Genomic DNA, 12418 nt, shown 5'->3' with positions numbered 1-12418 from the left:
GAGGCCGCCTGCCAATACCGCCCCCGTACCATAAGCGGTCCGATGGAACCACTTACCGCTTTGGTTTACCGCCTGCCCACGTCACGCCCAGTCATGCCAAGTCGGCCCCGCATCAGCGCTAAGCCTGCCATTGCTCCACTCTGTCCGCCACCTCAGCAGTTCCCGTGGACCACTCACAGGCCGCCACGTCACCCTGCCGTACCCGACCCCACCCGATGACGTCATGCTGACGTCATCCAAAAAACGCGCCAAAAGCCAAATTTTCGCTATTTTGGCCCAAAAAGCCCATTTTTGTGTTATTTGCATTTTTATGCACTGTATTGCTGCATGAACAACCACGTCGTTCACCCGTCAACTTCGAAGACTGCTTCCGTGCTCCCGGCGCCCCGAATCCATCTGCATTGCCACCATTGCCAGAATATACCAGGTATTTATCAAATCATCCCCTCCGCGCCTGGTTTTTACATAAATCACAGAAGAAACTAAGAAGAGAAGAAAAACACAGTAAATTCCAGAAATCCTCATAAACCAGTGCTTTTCCTCCACACTGTAAGGCCGAATTTACCTACAGAAGTCCCCATCGAACCGAATTTCCACAAATTTACAGTCTGTTTGCGCATTCGCAAACTGAAACCTCTGCTGCACAAGTTCACCGGGAAAACAACTCTTCAGTCTCAGCATTTGCTCATTATACCTTTTCATGAGCATTTCAACTTGTTTTCACCATAATTCACCCTGTTTCCCCTGCAAATTGCCTTGCTTCTGCAGAATTCATTGCTCTGTATTGTTGCGCCCAGAAAAACAAGTTCAAATACCATTCAAAGTAGCAAAAACCATGGAAACTCTAGTTGCATTGAATATTACACCTCTTAATGCCCCACAAAGAGAGCTAGAGTGGCTGCCCTTGGCTGACAGAGACTACCAAATGGCAGAGGGAATCCCAGAATATAGTAAGTACCACATTCATGTACTCAATGACCTTAAAGCCAAACATCTCAGTGGGAATGATATCCTAGGGATTTGGGACTCCAATTTTCCCATTTTCAATCTCCCTCAGGTCAATATCCTCCCAGACTTGATACATAGATGCAGTGCCAACTATGACCCATGTCAGAGAGCTGTCCTCAATTCATCAGGCTCAGTTTTGTTCCATGTCACCCCTGAGGCCATAAATGAGATGCTACACTTTCATACTGCAAAGCCATTGACTCCTCTCTCCATGGTGGACTTACTAAAGAAAGGAGGCAAGCTGTCTAGTGCCCAAATCTTAAAGATCAATCAATTATTCATTCAATCAAGCTCTGAAACTGTGAGGACTCCTCCCATAGGAAATGTATATTTCAATGAGTTGGGCAGGATGCTTGTGGATATGATCAGTTATGTCCTGGGCTATAGGACATTTGAGGATGCTGATGAAACCATTCTGGCGATGCTGTCCATCTTCTCCCCCGGAAATCCTCCTGCTGTTCACTATGATTATGCTGCCTACATTGCCAATAAGATTCATGAGCAATTGATGAATCTAGAGAGGGAAAGGATATTTAGATATACATCTTATATCTATCACTTATTCCTATTCTATCAACCTGATAGTTTCCCTATTACTCTCAAGAGGCTTGATGCCCAAGGGAACCAAAGGTCTGTAGTGTTTTGGTCTTCAGTTTTCCATCATATATCTTTTTCACCATACAACTACTATGAATTCATAGACCCGTTCATCCATCCATCCATGTCCTTGCTGTTGAGTGCCCCTCCTCCAAGATTAACAGATGAGATGCAAAGGATTCTCCAGCTCTCAAAGGCCTATAGCATTGGAGATTGGTATTTCTACCAACACCATACAGTGATCAGAATATATGGCTGTGAGCTAGCCCCATATAGGCTGCCAAGATATGTCCCTATGAGACTCTTTGCCTTAGAGTATTTCAGGCAGTTTGGAAATGCAGACATGGTCCATTTCCACAGCAAAAACAAGAAGGTGCAACTAAAAGTCAGAAATCAGCTAGGCCCATTCATTTATAATAAAAGAGAAGAGGCATGGCAAGAAGCAGATAAGATCCTGCAACACCTTGGATTGCAAACTAGTTTCCTCTGGATACCCTATGATCCAAATCACTTCATTAGCCTTAGAAGGGTCAAGTATAAATTGGCTAGCTATGATCATGTCAGGCTGCCCCATATTGAAAAATATGCCAATCTGTTGAGATGGAAAGAGGGCACATTAGAAGAGGCAAGTACTAAAGAGGAAATTCTACAAAAAGAAGCAAAGAATCTTGAGAAAGAAGCTGACTTGGAAAATTGTGGGCAGGTTTCCTCTTCTTATCAAGTTCAACTTGGAGCAGCTGCCTCATCCTCTACAGCCCCCCAACAGGCAGCTAAAACTACTCCTCAGGCGACCAGCAAAGGTAAAGAAAAAGAGATGGAACAGGAACTGCCACCCCCTACAGCAGAACAACAGAAGGAGCAGCCCAAACAGCAAGAAGAAATGGCTGAGGCTCCCATATCTACAGAGCAGTAGGCTCAAGAAAGTGTGCCTCCAAGGCAGGAAACAATAGTGGAGACCTCGGTGCTCCAAACTCCATTAAACGAAGAGAGAACCAGGAAGAGGGATAGAGAGCAGGAAACTCCCCTTACTACATCAACAAGTCAACAAGGGGAGAAAAGGCAAAGAATAAATCCCCTTTCTGAAGAAGAGATGCCTATTGGGCAATCCTTGGGTATGGGCCCCCCTAGCATGGAAGCATCTGCCAGTTCCTTTCAGCAGGAACAAGAAAGGACCCTTGGAGGAGAGGTCAGCTCCTCAAGCCAGCAAAGAAGGGTAGAATCAAGCATAAAGCAGCAATTCATTAACATCAAGAAGAGGAATGAGCCAGTTAGACTCCAGCTGTACAATCACTTGCTCAAAATGGCTCCCACAAACCAGCAGAGGCTTATGTCAGCATATGACATAACAGAGGGGAAAATGACTATGAGTCATTTCATGCCTACTATGCTGCAGCCACAGTCAGTTGCAGATTACATAAGGACCAACCTTGAGGTACTTGCAAAGGACATCCACCCAATGGACCAGATAGAGCTTCACAAGCAAACGGGTGAGATGGTCTATTCAACTCTTGCAGACAAGACCTTCCTGGCACACAAATTGCAAAACAATCTTCATAATACAACTGCCCAACTTGAATTGGAGAAGGCATCCTCTCAGGCCAAAGACAACAGGATCAGGTCTTTGGAAGATATTATTATAGAGCTTGGGCATGACCCCAAGGATCCCAAAGCTGTACAGGCACTACTAAAGGAAAAAGAGGCAGATATAGCAGCTTTGAGGAAAATGGTAAAAATTCCAGCAACCCTTCACCCTCAAACAGAAGATGTTGCTCAACAGAGGAAGGACCAAGATGTAGCAACCATGCTGCTAACACTACACAAACAGTTGGTGCAAACAGAAGGGAAATTGGTAGAAACAGAGGCTGCATTACAGGTAGCCCTGCAGCAGAAAGAAGGAGGCCAGACATCTTAGCCCCCTCAGCCAGTGATCAACCTTGAGGAGCCCCCTCAAATTATCACTCCTCCCACAGGACAGACAACTGAAACAGGTCCATCAACATCAACACCAGCAACAACATCAGAACAGGCTCCAAGCCTTGATATGCAGAAGATGATGAAGGAGATTCAAGTTCTAGAGGCCCAGATGGCAGAGCTAAATGAAGCCAAGGAGAAATTGGCCACAATCAATGAAAAATATGATAAATCTAAGCAAACTGTAGCTGAAAGAACAAGGGAAGTAAAAGCTCTTGAGAAAAAGATAAAAGAACTAGAGAAAGAGCTCTCTCTTGACAAAGTAGTGGCTGAGATTAAGAAAGTCCTGTGGGCCAATATTGGTCAATCCATAACAGACCAATGGCAATACATAGAAACCATTCATGAGCACATGGACCTCATAGGCAGGGCACACAAAGAAAGTCAGAGAGCAAGGGCATCTCTAGGCACCATGCCTGAGATAGCCAATAGGATGATCAATGTCCTGAACAACCGCACAGGCCCTCAGCTGGCAGCAATAGGAATCACCAATAGAACTGACACCATCTTACTGATAAAGAGGGTCCTCACTTTGAGAAATCTGGTACAAACATTGGATAGAAGGTGCCAGGAAATGCAAACAGAGGTGAACAAGTTCACAGAGAAATTCACAGCATTGCATAACAGAGGCCTTCCCAGCCTACTAAACAGTGCAGGTAGATTGCTGTCCCATGAAAATTATGCCAAAAGGGTAAATACATTTGCCACAAATCAGATCACTGCAGGATCAAATACCCTAAAGGAAACAGGGCCTACATCTGGGCAGAGCCTCTATGACAGAATAGAAAATTTGTTCTTTATCATGAATGAGATCAGACATCTGTTTGAAGTGCCTCCTAATTACTACAAATATACTGAGGCAGATGAAACACTAGGCACAATTTTGAGACATCAGTTGCCTACATAGGAATGGTGGACCAGCATGATACAGACATTGCTGTGAACAAACAGGTTTTCATCAAATTTTTACATCAAAATACAAATCATCATGTTCAGACAGGTGATACATCCACTATGACTGTAAAAGAGTGGACTGAGCCAACTCAGCAAACCAATTCAGCCACTAAAGCAACCTCGACAGATGCAGATGACAAGGCCGAGAAAGCTACAGCACGACAGAACATTAAAGGCATATCATTTAGAATAAATGCAGAGCACTCAACTGACTCAATGGCCTCCAAAAGTCAAAAAGGCTTCTGACAGAACTGAAGGGTATTCATTGTATATTTAGAATAGCAATAACTTTCTTATCTGCTATTTCTGAAAGTTGGTGAACGCAGTTATTGAACAAATGACTCAGCGTTTCAGATATTTTGTAAAAACCGATTGTATATATATCCCCTCGCATAAGCTTGCTGAGGTGGTTGATTTTCTCTTCCAGAGAACCCATGCTGTAAATTTCAGACTTTTAATACAGGGAGCTGATGGAATTTCCAAAGTTCTGAGTTGTTTTGATAGGTTGTGGTGTGATTGCTTACTGCTACAGGATTCCTGCATATTTCATGGCACAATAAGTTTCTTGAACCTTCTTGTTATGTATTTCGTTCTTTCATAATCCGTTCATGCTCTATATTTCACAGTTTAATAGCATAGAAAAAGAATAGTTTCAGGATTTGTTCATTGAATACCCTGAACTCAATCTATGCTATTATGAATGTTTTCCTCTAGTAATAGTTATGAAAGTGTAATTCTTAATTGCTTCACCTTCAAACTAAAATTTCACAGTGAGTATTATTCAGGAATTCAAATCTGCTCCTGAGTGATATATCACTTTCTCACATCACCAGCTTAGTGAAAAACTCTTAGTTGCCTTTCACTGGCTAGCCATATTTCATCCTCACAATTTTAAGTTTGTTTCATGATATATCTATAAGGCCCTGCAGTTTTAGCAAATCTTACTCAATATCTCAAACAGCCCATAATCACAGACTCCATTGCCCAATGGACTGAACCTTCTGAAGACCTCATCTCAGCTACTGGAAGACATCATTCAACCAAAATTGCAAACAAAATCCTCACCTCATAACTAGCCTAAGATCACAAAAAACAAAGCTAAAACTGAAAGAGAGAGCCCTCTCTGATTGCAGGTGGGCTAGAACCTGCTATCCAAAGCTTGGTTAGTGGTTACCCTGGCCGTATTCCCTCAGGAGTCAAAGGGAACAACCTGGGTGTTAACAGGGAGTACGGTAGATACAATGATGCATCCATCGGTACTACTATGGTTCCTAACTTCATTTCCCTTCTCATTGATAAGATGAGAGGTACTTCCCATGAGTCCCAGACTGCATGGGTAGGATGCCTCGACAGGAGAACTAATCAATCCTGTCCTCATAGGAGAACACATCAATCCTGCTACAATCACCATGGAGAACAAATCAATCCAGGCCGCCATGGAAAACACATCAATCCAGGCCTCATAAGAGAACACATCAATCTTGCTACAATCTCCATGGAGAACACATCAATCCAGGCCTCACAAGAGAACACATCAATACTGCTACATAGGAGAGCGAATCATCCTTTTCCACAAGAGAGCGAATCATCTTGTCCCACAAGAGAGCGAGTCATCTTGTTCCAGTGCGCACCACCATGGGAGGGTGAGTCACCCTGTGGTCGTATGTTGCTCCAGTAAGAACCGCAAGCCATCAGAGCTCCCAGAGCTCAATGTATGCAACATGCAAGACCCTTGTACAAGGGTTTCTTGACAACTCCAAGTCATTTGGGAAAATCAAACATTAGATCTTTTCTCAGGGCTTTGACAAGGTGTATTGACATGTACATCATCTTAATGTGATGGAGCCTCCTTGCTCATCAACTTACCATATCCCAGATGATGTCTATCTACTGGAGCAATCGACGAATACAGGATTCCTCAATAATCGAATCCCACCTCTGGTTGTTATAGAGAATCACAACGGTATGTGTTCAAACAACTCACTGAAGAGCTTCCCCAACCAGGCAGCTTCATACGAGATCATACTCGTAGATATGTATCCAGTCTCGGCGGTGCTTATGGAAATCGACTTCTACTTCCTGCTCATCCATTATATCAAAACAGACTCCAAAGAGAAAAAACATTAAAAAGTGCTCCAGTGATCCTCCACACTACCTGGCTAATCAGCATTCGAATGATCATGCAGTTTTAGATTTCTAGTAGTGTATCTCAATCCATTAGTAATTGCGCCATGAAGATATATTAGAAGATTCTTGGCATCATTGTAGTGAGGCTCAACCAAATATGTGCTCACAGTGCTAACTGCAAAACATATGTTTGGACGGAGGTTCACGAGGAACATCAACCCGAATGAGTTTTTGAAACTCAGAGGCATTTCCCAAATCTGTTCTGACATCACTACCATATAACTTCTAAAAGTTAAGATCCTTGAGGGAGTCACAGTCTTGCAGTCCATCATACCAAATATTTCTAATATCTTTACCACATATTTTCCTTGAGATAGGAAAATTTCCCTTGGCTTCTGCCATACTTCAAGTCCTTGGTCCTTCATTTCAAATTCAGAAGCCAACTCCCTCTTACATTTATGAATGAGAGGGTCTGCACCTGTTAGAAAGAGGTCATCCACATACAACACCAGTATGAAAGGCTTGTCATCTTCAACCTTAAAGTAAAGGTTAGGATCGGCTTTACTCCTAGTTAATCCCAGCTTCATCAAGTAGCTGTCCATCCTCTCATACCATGCTCGGCGTGCTTGCCTAAGCCCATAGAGAGCCTTCTTCAACCTGCATACATGAGATTTTCGATCATAAATTTCAAATCCTTCATGTTGCTCCACGTAGACCTCTTCTTTGATCGAGTCGTGTAAGAATGCAGTCTTGACATCCATCTGATGTAGGTTCCATCCTTGTGAAGCGACAAGGGTTATGATCGAGTGGATGGTCGTATATATGGAAACAGGTGCAAATATCACATCATAGTCTATACCTTCCTTCTAGGAGAAAACACGAGCAACAAAATGAGCCTTATACTTTTCCGTACTTCCATTTGTTGCATGCTTTATCTTGTAAAGCCATTTGGAAGTAACAACTGTCTTGTCCTAGGGTCTGGGAACTACTTCCCAAACATCATTCTTCATGATAGACTCATATTCTTCGGTCATAGCATCCTTCCATACTTAATGCTTGACGGCATCTGAGAATGATGAAGGATTATTTTGTATGATCGTGCTCATGATGGTCAGGTATCCCTAATACCTATTAGGTTTCTTACTTTCACGAAAGGTTCCTTGGGGTGCAACATGTCCTTTAGCATCATCAAGTAGCCCCCTAAGCCATGAAGGCCTCTTCCTAGAAGAGGAAGGCTCATGTGGAGGAGGATCAATTGGATCCATGGGTTCTTCTACATCAGGCACTGATTCATCATCCTTTTCTTTCGCTTCCCTGGTGTCAGCTTCTTGAGAGCTCCTCAAAGTCAGAAGATTGTTCACCTTGCTGAGAGCCATATCTTCGTCAAAGGTGACATCATGACTAGTTATGACTTCACTTTGACCGGCTACATAGATTCTATAGCCTTTAGTATTTTCACCATAGCCCACGAAAATTCCCTCATTTCCAGATGCACCCAATTTATTTCTTTTCTCTTTCGGCACATGAAAATATATAGGGCTTCCAAAAATTCTAAAATGAGAAACATTAGGTTTCTTACTGGTGAACTTTTCTTCAGGAGTCTTGGAATCCAATGCTATACGGCAATGTTTGTAGTTTCAGCCCATAGAAACTTTGGAAGTCTTTGATCATGTAGCATGGACCGGACAACTTCCACAATCGTGCGGTTCTTCCTTCCCGCCACAAAATTTTGCTCAGGAGTATGTGGTGTAGTAGTCTCCCTCTTAATGCCAGCCTCAGATATGCCTAAGTGAACCAACTGTAATATATCGGAGGTCTTGTTTTGGCTTGAGGGGAATGGTACCCTTTTGAGCTTTCCTTCAGCACATCCCGGACGTACACCTTCTTTCTCTACTTGGAATTTGGGCATCCTTGTTACCATCTGTCTTACATCGGGTAGAGCTTTATAATGAAGGTGGGCAAACCTCCGATGCCAATGTTCACACTGAAGAGTTGTGTCACAAGACATGACACCTAGTAGAATTCCATCGACCTGATATAATGAATCAACACTAAACCCAAGAGTAAAGGCATCTTTAACATTATATACATACCTTGCCATTTTTGAAGGTTACCTTGTAGCCTTTGTCTTCCATTGCCGAGATGGACACTAGGTTCTTTTTGAGGTCAGGTGCATTTAATACATCCTGAAATTTTTAGCCTTCTTGAATGGTTGTCCTCTTCCTCGATCGCCAGCTCTCCTCTTACCTTTGCTGTTGAATTTGTCATTCCTTTGATTTTCCATCAGAGGGATTTTGATCATTGTCCCGGTGTGAGTCCTTTCTATCAGGGCACTCCCTTGCATAGTGACCTGTTTTATCGCAGATGTAACATCGTCCTTTTCTTCCACCCTTAGGTCCAGCCTTTCGTTTTGATTTAGTCCCAGAATTATTTCTTTTCTTAGCATGAGAAGAAAAGGTAGCAGGAGGACCTTTAGGCATGGGCATTTCTTGCTCTTCTTCCCTTGTTTATTCTTGAATGTATCTAGCCATTAATTCCTCGATACCAAGAATTGCATTATAGTTCAGAAGAGTAGTCCTGAACACGTACCATTCGGATGGTAATCCTCCAAGATTCGTGAGTGCCATTTCCCAGTCTATCGTAGATTTCCTTGGAGGTGTCCAGTTCAGAGATGTAGGGCACTAAGTACTTGTCAATAGAGTCTCGGATGATCTTCTATTTTGACTTCTTCGATTTTCCATTTGTTCCATGCAGCAGCTGATGCATTTGATGGAGGCTCAACAATATTTCCTCTTACATGGTCCAACACTCCTCGATCTTCTAGGGTTAGATCGATAGACATCTTCCATGCGTGATAGTCATCTTTCTTATGAATCTTTCCTTCGACAGAGTGTTGAGGACCCCATAGTTCTTTTAGGATAACCTCGCCAATCTTCTCTTCGGTGATTTCTCTTGCTCTTGCTCGGGCTTTGTCTTCACCTCAGCTCTGATACCATGTTAAGTTATGGTATGTTCTATGCTTATAACAGTTTACTTATTTTTCTTATTATATTCCACAGATTAGCAATCACATGTACATAAAGTAAAGTGCAGATAGAACATTAAACGATCGACAGAAAACAAGCCAAGACAAGAGACACAAGATGTGGTGGCTAGCCAGGGACCCCACAATGTGTGGGGAAAACCTTTGATCAAATCTTATTTTATCTTCATAATTCAGCAGAGAGAAATAGTACAATAAATCTGATTCATATCAGCAGTAGCAAACCCTATATCGGCAGCATCAACATTAGTGGCTTCATTATCAAACTAGGGTAGACGATATCTCACAAACCGACTGTCGGATTGACTTCATTCCACCACCAAAATTTGTGGCTTTCAGAGGAGGTTCAGATGAACCTACAATGCAGTTCAGATGAGGAGATCTTCTAGGCCACACAGCTCAATCTTTACTTCTACAATTATAGCTTTAGTTTCAGCCGTTTCCGGCTTCAAACTAGGGCAGTCGATATCTTGCAAATCGTTCATCGGATTGACTTCATTCCACCACCAAAAGTTGCGGCTTCCAGAGGAGGTTTAGATGAACCTACAATGCAGTTCAGATGAGGAGATCTTCTAGACCACGCAGATCAATCTTTACTTCTGTAGTTGCAGCTTCAGTTTTAGTAGTTTCCGGCTTCAAACTAGGTTAGTTGATATCTTGCAAACCGTTCATCGGATTGACTTCATTCCACCACCAAAAGTTGCGGCTTCCTTACATGATGTTTTCCTTCTTCCCTATGTTTTTAACCTGATCCATCCTTTATTTAATTTTGTAAGTAATTTATACTCTATATTAGCTTAGTGTTTATCTACTTTTTGTTTTCCTCATAAGCTCTTGTTAACCTCTCATTATTATCTCTATAAATTTGCACCTCCATATTGAAACTACTCATGGTTTCTACCAGTGCTAATGGATCCATTTTATCTCCATGTCCATTCAACTCTATCTCCTCATCTTCTGAATTAATATTAATGTCTTTAACTTCTTGTTCATGGTTGTAAGTTCCCTATGCATCTTCCATGTATCTTTCTCAATATAGCTCTTCAATTCCTATCTTTACTTGTTCTTGTTGTAATTTTGATTTTGCAACAAGTGTGCATGAAAATGAAAATGTTAGAAACTTCTCATTTCCTAGATTTAGAATTACTTTCAAATTCTCAAAATTTTCATTTTTTTATAAATTATGGCTATAGGTCCTTCTCCTTCTAAATTTGTGAATAACCCTAAATCACTTATCTAACATATGAGTCTTCATACATATTCCATTCTGAATTTTCTTTCTAGTGATTACATTCACGCCCCAATCTAAGTTCAAAGCTAAAATTTATAACTCTCAAAACTCACCATTTTTTCCCATCTTCTACACTTTTCTCACTAGTATAATCAAGTTCAATGACCAACTTATACCACTTATAGAAGAAAAAATGGGAAGAAATAAAAAAATATATATTATATTGGGTGTAGATAATAGTAATGATGCAGGCTACACAACTTCTAAATTAGTAAATTGAATCTCTTGGCATTTTCCACATCAAATTATATAGAGTTGTCAACTTTTTCCCTTTTCACACTTTATCTAAACAATTTTTTTAGAAAAACTTGTTATCTCCCAAATGGAACAAGGCTAGGAAATCTTCAATAGATAAAATTTCCTAGATTATTGAGGAGATAAAATGTTGACTAAGATGCTTTTTCCAAATTCATGATATAGGGTCCCTTTTCCTCTTTCAAAGATGAAAAAAAATCCCCCAAAAGTATCCTAAAATAGTGGATTTTGGCATATTTTTGCATATCCATTCCGAACCATTTGGAATTAGCCAACGCTCCATTTTATGTATTCTCCCATTACTCTATATCAAAACTTCATTAGCAACAAGGCCTCTATTAAGGAGACAAAGAGTGCAATGAAAATTTCTAGCTAACCTTCTAATATGATGAATAAACCAATAATGAATGATTATTAGGGCCTTAACATAACCACCATATTTTAAAAAAATCTTCCCTCATATCTTGTAAATGAGGATGTTTCTTCATGAACCACTCACTTTCATGTAGCTTCTTCTAGAGGCATATTCTTCCACTTGATTAGGTACTCTATAATGGTTCTCTTCCAAAGAGATTGAGAATGTTGATCTATAACTTTTTCCAATTCAATAACCAACTTCTCTTCGTCATCTAATTCTAAAAGTTTTGTTTGCACTTTTATAGCTTTCCCAAAGCCTTTTTTAGGAAAGATATATGAAAGTCCTTATGAAGGCAAGAAGAAGGAAATTAACTTATATGACACTTGTTCAATCGTGTGAATAATATTGTAAGGTCCATAAAATTTTGGAGTTAATTTTTTATTATTCTTCTACTTGATGTTTATTGCTTATAAGGTTGTAGGCTCAAAAATACCCAATCACCCTCCTCAAATTGTTTTTCACTTTGATATTATTTTCTTATCACTTCATCATTTTTTATGCTGTTTGAAGGTTTTCATTAAAATTTGTCAACATTTATTTAGTGTTCTCCATATGTGACTCTATTTCATATACTTTGGAATTATCTTGCAAAACGTATGAGATACTAGGAGTTGAAAATCCATAAAGGGCCTGCAATGGTGACATTTTAGTAGATGTGTGATAGGTAGAGTTATACCACCATTATGCAATAGGAAGCCACTTCATCCATTGAGATTCATTGTTTGAAGAATAATTATTTCTGTTTGACCATCCT

Source organism: Pinus tabuliformis, chromosome 1_2 (assembly GCF_031772625.1).
Source record: "Pinus tabuliformis cultivar Carrire ecotype Pingquan chromosome 1_2, CPIR1, whole genome shotgun sequence".
In the NCBI taxonomy this organism is placed as follows: domain Eukaryota; kingdom Viridiplantae; phylum Streptophyta; class Pinopsida; order Pinales; family Pinaceae; genus Pinus; species Pinus tabuliformis.
This window is presented reverse-complemented; position numbering follows the sequence as displayed.